The sequence below is a fragment of the Rattus rattus genome, chromosome 5 (assembly GCF_011064425.1).
Source record: "Rattus rattus isolate New Zealand chromosome 5, Rrattus_CSIRO_v1, whole genome shotgun sequence".
Classification (NCBI taxonomy): Eukaryota; Metazoa; Chordata; class Mammalia; order Rodentia; family Muridae; genus Rattus; species Rattus rattus.
In genome coordinates, this window is record NC_046158.1 from 10,961,197 (window position 1) to 10,974,421 (window position 13,225).

General features: G+C 53.7%; 1 protein-coding gene across 1 annotated transcript in view; it reads left to right on the plus strand.

Moving 5' to 3' along the window:
* The first annotated feature begins 2,356 nt into the window (after positions 1–2,356).
* Nacc2 (NACC family member 2) overlaps positions 2,357–13,225 on the plus strand; it is a 66,318-nt gene continuing 55,449 nt past the window's right edge. The window contains exon 1 of the mRNA XM_032903051.1: positions 2,357–2,460. The gene's annotated coding sequence lies outside the window, so the exon portion shown is untranslated. The remainder of the gene's footprint in view (positions 2,461–13,225) is intronic.

The following is a 13,225-nucleotide window of genomic DNA, read 5'->3' on the forward strand; positions in this document are numbered from 1 at the left end:
GCTTTATCCACGGAGACATCTGGTGTTTTCTTAACATATCATTGAATGAAAAAAAGAAAAGGAAAGAAAAAGAAAGAAGGGGGCTGGTCCTAGGTATGGTAGAAGAAAAGGTTTATTGTAGATCTGTGGGAGTGTAGTCAGAGGCAGGGACTTCTAGAAGAGTGCAGAGTAGACATGACTAGACTGAGCCGGGCCATGTGGGGAGGGGAAGAGGGGAAAGAAAAGGGGGGAAGAGGGGAGAAGGGAACCAGGTGCAGCAGCCAGGAGGCCCAAAGTTACAAAGATCGGATAACCAAAATGGTCGGATTATATAAGGAAAAGCAACCCAGTGTCCTGGGTGGGACAGTTCAGGGTATAGGGCTGGGCATGCCAACTAGGAGGACCCTGTAACCGGGACTGTGGGCACTGGAAGAAGCTGACAGCCAGGTTCACCTACTAAATAGGCCCCTCAGCTGTTTGTCCCAAGTCTGAAATCTCACACTCATTAAAGAAAGTGTTTATGAGCCAGGTGGTGATAGCGCACACCTTTCACCTCAGCACTCTGGAGGCAGAGGCAGGCAGTTCTGAAAGTTCGAGGCCAGCCTGGTCTATGGAGTGAGTTCCAGGACAGCCAGGGTTACACAGAGAAACTCTGTCTTGAAAAAACAAACAAACAAGCCAAAAAATAGTTTTTTGGGCAGGGAGCAGTGCTCCCATTCAGCATAAGAGGAAGTCCTGGGCATTGGCTTTGCCACATGTTTCATTAACAGTAACTTTTACAGAGGTAAAGGAAGAACCAGATGTGCACTGAAAGGTGCTAAATGGCTCAGTAGAGGGTATGGGAGAGGTTCCTGGCACCATCTCCGTCTATGGGTCCCTTCTGTACATAGTGACCTAGCCCTGGTCACTGTGTCTCACGGACAGCCTCTGGTTTCCTGGAGCTCACCGTGTAGACCAGGTTGGTCTCGAACTCCTCCTTCCTCTGCCTCCCAAGTGCTGGGAATAAAGGCACTGGAGCTGGAATTTAAAGTTAGGAGCCTGAAGGAATCCTCTGCGGTTACGGTCTCCAGCCTGGCTCAGGCTTGGTAAAGCCTTGCTCCCACTCACCTGTATGGAGTAGGTGGCAGGAAAGCATCATCGCTGGTGCTTCCGGCCGGCTTGCTTAGCCAAGTTACTTCTAGTTCAGCCACGTGTGGTAGAGGGTCTCCAGCGTGTAGACTCTTGCTCCTTTTCCTCAGTTTCCCTGAATATAGCAGACAGCCATCAATAGGCTGACAGTGTGGGGGTGGAGGTTTGGACCTGGGACCAAATTTAGATTTAAGTGGGGTTCTGGGGAAAGTCAGGAGTGAGGTTCCATATCCTTTTTCCTGGTGGGCTGAGCTTGTGTGTGTGTGTGTGTGTGTGTGTGTGTGTGTGTGTGTGTGTGTGAGTCTGTGTAGTCAGGGTAGGGTTTGGGGTGTAGGAAGTGTTTTCTAGAAGCAGAGCTGAAGCCAAGTTTAGGCTACGAGTCAGTTATGACCAAAAAGCATGGACAAAGATTGAAGCCAGGGTCTGAGATGCTCTGCCAAGCAAATGCCTAATAATGACCTTAGTCAGCAGTTAAGGTCTTGGGAGGGATGGGCCAACTTTTATTCACTTAATGCCCTTCCTCCCCAGTGACCTTGCTCATGACCTCTTTCCTGCCGCCATTCTCTCTGCAAGCACCCTTATGTGAGCATAGGGTCAAAATGGCTGCGACCCTTGCAAGGTGCTGGTGCCTGAGCACTCACAAGGACTCAGGCTGGGAGGGCAATCAAGGGGGCTCCTGGTTACTTTGAGGTTGAGGTGCGTGGCCGGTTTTATTTCTAAGCACTTGACTTAAAATCAGATCTCTGTCCATGAGAACGTGGCCTCGAGCAAACAGAGAGCACAGTTGACCATGTCTGGAGACACTGTGACACGCCTGAATCCCACTGGGCCTGAAGTACTGCCAGAGCCTCCTCTACATGGCTGTAAGTCGGTGGGCAGCAGGCACCAGGGCCCGGTGGTACTTATTCCAAGGCTGCTCAGTCACGCAATTTCCCATCCAAGGCTGGTGGGTGCAAATGCGGCCACGGGAAATTAAAAGGTTGAGGCTCGGTGCCCCAAGTCCTACTCCTGTTCGGCCACTGATCCCATCCCCTTCGGTGCCCGGTGCAGGCTCGGACGCTAAGCGATCTGAAGGCACGGCGCAGCAACTCTCCAGATCTCCCACCCGACCCTTCTAGGATTCCCACTCCCGCGCCCACCTGGCGACGAGTGCGCGCGCGCGCGGTCGGCGCTCTGTCCCTTTAAACAGCCCGCGGGCGCCTCCCCCGCGCCCCGCCCCCGCCGCGGTGCGGCCGCCGGTGCTGGGCGAGGTCGGAGAAAGTCCGCGGGCGCCGGAGCTCGGGGACGCCGGAGCACTTCCTGCCGCGGGCGGCGCCGCAGCTGCCCAGGCCGGACTGGGCCGGGTGCCCGCAGGTACGGCCAACTTGGCGCGCGTCGCGCCGTTTCCCTGCGGGCCAGTCGTCCCGCCTGCACTTCCTGCAAACTCTGGCGGCGCGGCTGCCCAACTTGCGCACCCGCCGCCTGCCGCAGTGCCCGCCGCGCGCCCGGGGTGCGGCCGAGTGGGGCGCGGGCCGCGCTGAAGCTGCGCGCTGGCCCCAGGACGGAGAGGCCGGCTCGCCGAGGTGTCCCGGCCCAAAGCCGGGCCCGGGCTCGGCGAAAGCCGGCACTCCGGGCGCGCTAGCGCCTTCCTTTCCCGTTGGGGTCGTCTGGCCACGGGAGACCCCGGTTCGTCCCGCACTGGAGGGGAAGCCCCGATGACACTGGCCTCTGGCCAGAGCGCAGGGGACACACCCCTCCTGGCCGGCCAGGTCAGAGGCAGCGCGTCTGCGCATCAGATTCGGCCCGCGTCCGTCTTCCTTAGCTAGGTGGGCCGTTTGGTGCCAGGGGTCGTCACTGCCTCCCTTTCTCCGGTGCCAACTCCAACTTTGGGAGACACTGGGTTTCGCTGCAGTGGGAGGGGGCTCTTGGCTTGTCCCTTTTTCTACATCTCAAAGTTGTTCATGTCTCCGGACTCTTCTCCAAGAAAACTCAAGGGTGTGTGGGCTGAGGGAGGTGAGATTGGCAGTCTCCACGGTTTTTCGCTCGAGGCTGGGACTCGGTTCCCGCTTCTCTTGTGCATATGTTACAGGAGCCTTTGGGGTCGCCTCAGCCCTGCATTTCATGGGCAGATCTGTTCCGCGCTGCTTATTGCTGATCTCCTCCTGGTGCTTCTTGAACCCTAGGGTTTGCCCCCCCCCCCATTTTGCTCCTGGGAGCTGACCTCACCGGCAACACCCACTGTGCCCTACTCCCTCTCCTTGGAGATTCTGGATGGAGGTGTTTGTTGGGCCCTATACTCAGAGCTCAGGTGTAGCTCTGAGGAGTGTTGCGGCTGAGTCCGTCTAAGGTGGAGTGGGCTGGGCCATGATCCTGGCTGGCCTGGCTGGGTTCTTGGTCCAGTAAAGCCCTTCCTTCTGAGCAATTCATGTGCATATTCGTGTGTGCGCGTTCATGTTCTGGTCCTCTCTGGTGCAGCCCTCTGGTCCTGCTCTTCTGCCTCTGGTTTCCTTTTCTGTCCTCGACTAGAAATTCTTGACTGCTACTCCCTTTTGTTTCCGTCTTGATGAAGGGTGAGAGCAGGATGTTCCATGGTGCCCTGCACACTGTGGTCTTTAAAGACGATGTCCTGGGAGGGTTAGCTGTGACTTTTCATTGCACAGTTGAGGGGACAAAGCGCGTTCAGCTACGGGGTGGACAGCCAACATTCCTGTCTCACCCTCCAACTATTTTCTCCAGGCCCGTGGAGCCAGCCACTCTTCCACCAGGGTCCTTTACCCTTCCTTCCCTCAAGGATGCTCTGTGACACTTCCTCACTGGGTGAGACCCAGGGCGGTTGGCCACTGTTCTTTGGGCCAGCTGGCTGGAATTAGCACAGTAGAACAAGGTATCTCCTGTCACTTCACAGTGGCCCGGATCTTTCCTCAGCAGTCATGCCCATGGCAGGATGGTGCTGGGTGATTCCGGGAGCTGGAAGCCATTTAGAATGCTGGGAAACACTATCAGAGAGAAACGCTTGTGCTGCAAGAGTTGAGCACCAGGCTGCTTCTGAGCTGCTCACCCTCCACCATCGGTCTGCTCTGTGGACTAACGGCATTATGTGTGGGTGCCCAGAGTGTGCTTCCTAGGAGTGGGCTTGCGTGTGAATTGGACAACCTTCCCAAACCTCTTTCTTCAGACTAGTTCTGCACTGTCCTATCAGAATAGTGGTTTGAGGTGGAGAGCTGGGGTGCCACAGAGTCCTGTTTGCCATAGAGGTCCTTTCTGCCTGATTTACATGGTGGCCAGTGTGATCTAGGCAGGTCTTGGCATGGGGTCCAGCACTGATGGGGCAGAAACTGAGGGCTGTGGTTGCCTTAACAGAATGTGAGTCCCTGCCTCTTAGATCCATGCCTTTGACATCCTTGATCCTAGAAGGTGTGTGGCACCCAGTGCCTGCCAACTCTGGCTGTCCATGTTTTCTGTACTTGATGCCCCAGACCTATTCTCTGCATGCCGTAGCCCATGAAGTCACCCCATCTCCTATCTTCCTCCCACCTGGTGACTTCCAGGGAGTTCTCTGGAGAGCTTACGGTGGATCGAAGTCTCCTTGGGTGTAGGGGTGAGGTGAACCACCAGGCCTCCCTGCCTGCTGAGGGTGTGTGTGCTGATTGTTGGTCCAGTGACCATGAACCACTGTCAGACCTCAGTCCCTTCCCTTCCTCTGCCACAAAGCCACACACCCTCAGTGTAAGGGTCAGAGAAAGGGACTTGTGTGCACATCCCTGGCCCAGTATGTGCTGCTGTCTCTGCAGGTCCCCACCCTTGCCTTGGTAGCTGCTTATGTGTGTCTGGCCCATGCTGACCTCCTGCTGGACCTGAGTTCTCAGGCTGACATAGGCTGCCTTCCAGCTCTGAAGAGTTGTGGCTAATGGGAATGGAGTTGGATGGTGATGTTCTAGGGGTCACCCTGATCTGAGGAAACCTGCGTGGACTTTGAGACCTGTTTTTGCTTTGCTTTTTCTTTTTTCTTTCTTCCTTTTTTTTTTTGAGTCAGAATCTTCCGTAGTTCAGGCTGGCCTTGAACCCAATATGTAACCGAGGATGACCTTGAACCCTTGATCCTGCAGCCTTCTAAGACCCGGGATTACAAGTATGTGTCCTTACACATTCTCCAGGCCTGGCCCTTTGGAGAAGGGAGCAGAGCCATGTGGTAATGCAAGAGATACTTTTTCAATGCAAGGGGCAGTTACCGCCAGCCCCTGGGACACTGGGCTTTCGCCGTTCCTGGCAGGTGTAGGCTCCCTGCACTGGCCGGTGGGAAGTGTGTAAAGTCTGCTGTGCCTGAGTGTCATCAGGTGATGAAGGGGTACCGCCGCTCTCTCCTCAGGCAGTGTGAGCAGCCTGGCCCTGAGTTATCATGAAGTGGTTGGGGAAGCTTAGTTAGCGCCCAGCAGTCTCTACCAAGTTTCTCAGATGTGAGTAGCCCTGCTCAGAGCCTTGCCCACCATTGCCTCTTTCTGGTTTTTCTTTCTTTCAGCCTTACACCATCCCCACCCCCACCCCTAGCTGGGCCCCTACTACTGTGGAAGCAGCATGTGATCTGGCTGAGGTGGCCGCTCTGGCCTGCTCTCCAATGCAAGGATCCTGGCAAGCTGTGTTGCTGCTTGAGCAGATTTTCACTTTTCCTAGGCTGCCTCCTGTTGGCCTCCTGCGAGTTCCTAGAGCCAGACTGCTCTCTCTGCTGCAGGTGGCCGGGCCTGTCGTTGACATTGGAAGTTTGGGTTTTAGAAGCAGAGCCCTCTGTGTCTGGTTCTCCCAGACTACAAGCCTGTGAACATAGAGGAGTCTCTGTGTCCTCAATTTGGAGCTCACATTGTCTCTTGCCCAGAGAGGAGTCTGAGCCTAGCAGAGAATGAGCAGACAGAGAACGGACTCTGACCCAGGCTCTGCCTGCCCTGGAGTCTGCAGTGCCAGGCCTGGGTTCTGGGAAGCTGCCGGATTAGGAATTTGAGGCCAGATTACTAGAGATTTTGCCCTCTCTCAAGGCTGTGTGACCCACCCTCCCTGGGATCCACCCTAGGTCTCCAAGCTGGCTCTGCCTGGCCTAATGCCCTTGGGGTGATGAGACCCTTGGTGAGAATGTTGCTGGCCCTTTAAGGGGAGGCTGGTTCAGTCTCAGGGAGAAGGAGGCTTTTTCTCTAGAGTTGTTTCCAGGTCCCCAGGGAAGGGCTGGCTGGGGCTCTTAGAAATCATGCCCCTCCTCCCTGCACCAGGCCTGGCATCCAGGAGGGCATCCAGCCACAGATGGGCCTCCAGCTCCAGGCCCGCCCCTTGCTGGTGTCTGGGAAGCAGGCAGGGGTGGGGTGGGGCGGGAACAACTTGGGGCCTAAAAGTGCCCATATATAGTCACTGGGGGTGAGCAGGGAGTCAGGCCTGTGAGCTGTCTGATCCTGGGGTGGCCATTGCCCCCTGGCATTCCAGTGGGGAGGGATTGCCTTCTGAAAGGCAGGAGGATCTACAGTAAAGTACACTGGGTCCAGCAAAGCCAGCCCTCAAGGAGTGTTTGTTGATTGAAAATAAAATGTCCCGATTCCTCTGTAGACAGATCCAAGAACACTTTGAAAACTTCCATAAGAGTCAGAGGTAATAACTATGTCCATAGTCAAGAGTGGTTTGCAGCCCCTGATGGGATGAATAGGAGGGTCTGGTACCTGATGGTGAGGCCATCTTTCCACCATGAGATGCTGAAGCCCCTTTTATGGGGCCACTGGGTGTCTGTTCTCACTCACAACCCTATTTGGAAGAGAGGGGCATGCTTGCCCATCCTCTGGTGGTTCCTGAGTCTTTCTCTTCCGGTTCCTATGTTGCTAGATGGGGGATTTGAATGGTGGGGTTGTTGGGGATGTGGGCTGCTACCTGTGTGTAGGTCATCCCCTCCCTACCGGAGCCTGGGGCTTCTTCCTTAGCCTGCCTCTTCTCTGCCCATTCACTCTTTGCTACACTTGACTCTACTTTTAAAAGTCACAATGTTAACACAGTTTTTGGTCATTCAATCTAGTTACTATTGTGCTGCTAAGCGCCTTTGTTAAATTTTGTATATTGATACTTTTTGTTGTTGTCAGCAGTTTTTTCTTTCTTTCTTTTTAAGATATAAAGCCATTAGGGTGAGAGAAGATTAAAAAGATACATTACAATTAAAATGTTAATGAAATCTGCATCATGCAACTTTCGAAACCCTTCAGGCATTTATCTTGCCTGTGTCATGTCCATTAACTTTGGCTATTCTTATTCCACACTGACCCCTGCTGAGAGATTTGTGCTATAATTGGATTTTTTTTTCTTAAATAAAAAAAGGGGAAGGGGGGGGGAAGCTTTTAAGAAAATAGAGGTTGAATGGCCGGTCCTGGTCCTGAAATGAAGAGAGGAGAAAATGGGAAAGCTCGCTCCCTCACTGGGCAGGCTCAGAGCCCATCTCCCTCCTTGGCCTTAAGATGTGTATTTGGGGTGTGGCTTTGCAAGATGGAGAGGCTAGAGGGATGAGCATGTGGGCCAGGTTGGGGTATTGGGTATACTCATTCCTCAGGGAAGAGCCAAGATGCTGGAGTGTGTGTGATAGGAGACCCCCCCCCCCATCGCTCCCCTTTACCTGTGACTATTTAAGGGCACTCTGGTGTTTCTGGCTAGGGCTTTGGGCTATAAAGGGGGATTCCCCAAGTCTTCCCAGGACAGTTGAGAGTTCAGGGCAGGACTGTGTGACTTCCGGGCAGGCAGGTGGGATTTGTGTGCATAGGTACGCATATGTATGCACATATGCAGTTGCGTGCTCATGTGGCCCATGGCCAGCAGCTCCTCTCTGTCCCTGGGACTGGCTTTCCCGGGACAGCTCCGTGGGCACCTGGCAGTGCTGGAGCTGGTCAGGTGGTTGGCAGTGGGCTGCAACAGACAGATTTCATGTCTATGTTTCTGCAACACCTTTCTATAAAGGGAAACATAATTTAAAATATGATTACTTAGTGTTGTAACAGAGCCCCAGCCGCTCTGCTGTGAGGGAGATCATTATCAGTCTGATATTAACTTGCAAAGAATATTATGCAAATTGCCTGTGACTTGGGAATCCTGGCAGGCAGGGCTGGTCTGGCTTCCCTGGAGCTTGGGCCCTTGTCCTTGGGGCTGAGGCTTTTTCTTCTTCTCTCCTCGCACATACCAGCCTCTGCCCTCAAGGTCCTCATGTCCTAGCAGCGGCCCTGAGCCTTAGGTCTGTGGGGGCCCCACCCACATCCTTGACTCCACTTTGCTACAGTGATAGGAAACTAGAAGCCTTTGGCAGGCTTGCTGTGATGTGGGGGTAGCATTTATCTGGGGTGACAGTACTGTGATGATGATTGTGGCTGGGCCTCGACACAGCACTCAAGCTCCTGTGACTCAACAGCCCCTGAGGAGTAGACAGAACCAGGGGAGGCAGTTGTCCCACTGGTTGTAGGACCACTGGGTTTGGGCTGCTTCTAGAGTATAGGGTAGCACCTGGGAAAGGGGTTACTCTGAGCTACACCATCATAGGAAGGAAGTGTTCTCATGTATCTACCTTCCCAGTTCATCCTAATGGGCGTAGCACAGTCTGGCTAGGAGAACATTTTTGTTCCACTGTAACAGAGCTCCACAGAGCAATGCCCCTGACTTTAAACAGCGGAAAGGCCTGTTTTGGGGTTCTAGAAACAGTGTATACCTGCTGCTAGTGAAAGCCCAGTAGTTGCTTCCCTAAAGATACCCACTGGGTGTCACTGAATCTTGCTGTATCCCTAACTCCGGATGCAGTGCCAAGGTCTGCATGGGAAGTGGGTACCTGCCTGAGTGTTCCCAGAGCTGGGGGCGGGTGTGTGTGACTGCTGGCACCTGGTAGAGAGGTATTCTCTCCCCAGAGCAGGCAGGGGCACTTGCAAAGGCCAGGAATAGATAGAGGCATCCTCAAGGATCATATTGATGCTTATTCCAAGTGGTTCTACCCATAATGCCCGGTTTTCATACCCAGGGTCCTCTTGGAGTGTGGGCCCCAACCCTTACTGCAGTTGGGTCCTGATCCAGGGCCTAGGTTCTCTGTGTATGGAATGAGGGAAGTGGATCATGACCTCTGAACTGCATCCAGCACCCGACTTTAGTCAACAGGGTCTCTGGCCAGGGCTGATCCATGGTGAGCTCTGGGAAGACCACCTTGTATCACATCAAGCTACCTTCTTCCTGACTTAGCCAGTCCCTCTCCTGTGTGCTGCTACTCTGCCCACTTAGGATGGCCTCTGGAGGACTTTGGGTGCTATGCACACTTGACCTTACCTGTACCATTCTCCCTGCTCTCTCCTTGTCTCTGCCTCTTCCCTTTAACTCTGGAGGAGTTCACCTCAGCTTCTTAACCCACCAATGCCCTGTTTGTGAATAAGGTCCTGTTGGAGGTTCTGGTCCAGGACAGAAAACCTTAGTGCTGGTGTCTTCTGCCGTACGTGCCAGCAGGGTGGGCTTAGGCAGTATCTGCTGCTTCTCAAAGCCTAGCGGAGGCTATGTGAGTGGCAGTCCAGCTAGAGCTCTTTGAAAGAACAGAGCAGAGGGGACCGAAGGCGGGAAATGGGGCCAAGGCTTATGTAAGCTGTGGGATAGGAGAGACAGACACTGTGTTAATTATTGTAACCCAGTTTAGCAGTGAGTCTGTGTCACATGAAGTGGCCTGGAAACTGAAGCGCGTGGGTCACAGTGAAGCCCAGGGGTGACATGGCTGACACAGGAACAGTGTGGGGTGCATTCCAGCCGAAGCTGTCGGGGAGGCTGAAAGAATGAGATATCCTTGGGGTCCTAACCACCCCGTATTGCAGGGAAGTATTGCTCCACAGGCCTAGGCACCCTTGACCCTGCCTGCGCCAGTGCTCTGTCTCCTTGTCCCACCTCTTCTCTCTAACTGCAGGTGAGCTCACCTCAGCCCCATTCGTACCTGGGACTGAGCGTCAGGCCAGGCACTGTCTGGACCAGCAGCGGCCTCGTCAGTCTGATGTCTCTGATGTCGGTGTCGGTGGGGTTAGCTTGTGCAAAATGACAGCCTTGGCTTCTCTCCTGTCACACAGCAGGCTCCCAGGTGACCAAGTGTGTGGAGGATAGAGCCCATGGACCCTGGGGTCATGGGAAGCTGCCCTGAGGTTTGGCTCTAGACCACTCGGGAGGTTGTTCATGGCACTGGAAGTTATGTCATGATGTCCTTGAGAATCCCCACTCCATCCCCCAAACACTGTATGGGACACCTCAGGGTTTGGAGACACCTCTGTCCCTACCGGCAGGGGCCTCTAGGAAGGCCGACCACTACCTTTCTTGCTGGGAAGACCTTGGTTATCTTCTGTGTGCTTCTTCTGAGGGGTGACAGAACCTATAACCCATAGACCAAAAGTCTATGATCCCTTCTTTGGGCTCCGATAGGGTGACATGATCTCCTCCAGCCTGAGGCCAAGGGTTGTGGAAGGGTAGCCCTGCCCTTCTGAGCACTCTGAAGTGATTCTGTCTACCCTCTATCCTTGCCCCGCTGACCACCGCCTCCACTGATCCACTGGCTACCCAGTATTGACAGGTGACATTGTAGTTCAGATCCTTGAGGGAAAGATTAGCAATAATGAAACTTAGAGGCTGCGTGTGCTGTTTAAAGCACTCTTCCCAGGTCTCTTAGGAGTAAGTTACCCTGCATACTTTAGTGTATCTTGTTCAGACAAGAGCCACCTGCTACCTACCGGTGCCAGTGCAGGCTGTGACCCCCCTGGCAGTGCATGCTCCAAAAACTACTCAGCAGCTCTTACCTGGGGACATCCCTTCATAGTAAGACATCTGGTGCAGAGGCCACTTCTGGTTACTTGTGTGGCCAGAAGGTAACTTTATGTTTTTAGTGAATCTGTGGGATTTATTATTTTATTTATATATCTTTTTTCAAAGAACAGTTTATTGGCTACACTGCAATAGTAGCAGTGGCTGGCTGGGTGGTAACTAGAATTCGGATTCCAGTGTTGTTTGGTTTAATTTTTTTAACATTAACCCCCTCTCCCCTGCCTTGTGTGTGTGTGTGTGTGTGTGTGTGTGTGTGTGTGTGTCTGTGTGTGTCTGTGTGTGTATGTATGCGTGTGTGTCTGTGTGTGTGTATCTTTGTGTGTTCTCATGTATGCACAGTGTGGAGGTCAAAGGGCAACTTGTAGAAGAGAATGCTCCCCCCCCCCCCCCCCCCACATCTCTACCATGTGGCTTTCAAGCATCAAATGTAGGTAGTCAGGCTTGTGGCAAACTGCTTTACCCCACCGAGCTATCTCACTAGCCCTGTTTGTATTGGAGTATTGGGGGTTCTGTTTGCTTGTTTGTTTTCTTGAAAACAGTCCCCACTGTGTAGATCAGGCTGGCCTCCGAGTCCTGATCCTCCTCCCCCAACCTCTCCAGTCCTAGGATTACAGGTGTACACTGCAAGCCTGGTCCCCTGGGGTAGAGTCCTGACCCATCCCTTGAGGTCAGCTGTGGGATCGTCTGCTCTGATGAGGACTTTCCTTCTCTAACATCTTCCAAGCTCATCTGCCTTGTGAGGTACACCTTGCTGTATGTGACGTCTGGAGCACTCGGTGTGCCTGGTGAACGTGCTGCTGCTGGGAATGCAGTTAACAAGCACTGTCCCTACTGGCCTCCACTGATACGATGGCGACCCTCCATCCTTGCCCCTGCTGACCTGGGATGGTCCACTGTCTCTTCTCAGTTCTTTTGGTCTTGACCCAGAGGCCAGGCCAGTTGGAAGGACGTTGGGTCTGCCTGTGGCTTCCCTGATTCATACTTGTCATCACACATGCACCACTGTGTCCTCTGGTGTCCCCTCTACAGCTAGAGCTGGTGGCATGCTCCGTGGCGTGCTCCATGCCGTGCACCTCATCACTTGGAGAGCGTGTCTGTCTGTTGTTTGAGGTTTCTCTTTCTGGTTTTGGGACAGTCTCTCACTGTGCCCCAAATGTCCTAAAACTAGCAGTGTAGCTCAGACCGGCCTTAACTTATGGCAATCCTCCTGCTTCAGCCTCTTGTGTCCTGGGATTATAGGCATGAGTTGCCACACTTGGCTCATTGCCAGAGTCTCTCAGGCTGGACTTGGTTGAGGACTGTGTGGCTACAGTGGAGGAATGTCGGCACATGGGATCCTGAGTGTGTGTGTCTTTGGTAGAAGCAGGAAGCTGTAGAGTTATGGAATGGTGAGGGATGCTAGAGGCATGTTATGACCAACAACTGTTTCTAGAGAGGCAGGTTCCCCCAACCCCTTCCTGCTTTTTGAGACACAGTCCCACTATGTAGCTTGGAACTCCACGTTGAGAACAGTCTGGCCTTGAACTCAGAGTTCTCCTGAGAGGCCAGAGGCGCAGGTCTCATCCTGGATGCAAGCAGCATGTTCTTGGGGATCCTTGGAGCCTGATGTGCCCACACAGAGAAGCTCAGAGCTGGTGCCAGGCTGGCCCTGCTGCTGTCCGTCTCCTGTTCTTTAGATTGTGGGACTGTGGGGAAGAGGTGGTGATGTGTCCAAGCCTGGCATCCCCATACCTCATGATTGGAATCTGTCTCTCTCTTGACCCTGAAGTGCTTGGGTCTTCTTGTTTGATACTAGCAGGGTCCCTTCAGAGCTGCGGCAGACAGTGTGGTCAGGACAGCCTCGTGAATGGGACCGCAATTGGGAAGGACTAGGAGCTGGAAACGTAAATCTTTCTGAAGGGCAGAATGTTTACTTGAGGTCCTGTTAAGTGGCACTCGTCTCGTACAGGCCGTGGGGAGTTTCTCTTGCCCTGGCCAGCCTGCGGGAGTACCAGCAGCCCCTGGCCTGAGCTCAGGTTCACAGTCTGGGCTTCTATTGTCTCTCGGCCCGCGTCTCCATCTGCATCCTGTTGTTGGAGTAGAATACCTAAGACTGGACAATTAGGAAGACTAGAGGTTTATTTGGGTCCACAGGCCTGGATACTGGGATGTAGAGTATGGTACCGTACCTGCCTTTCACAGCTCCTGGATGGGGGCGCTGATGTCGTCCCAGCTCACAAGGGAAGTAGATGGACAAGTGGATCTGAACCTCAGGTTGCTTTGTGACCCCCCTCCTATAGCCAACCTGTTTATTTTTCTGCTTTGTTTGTTTGTTTGT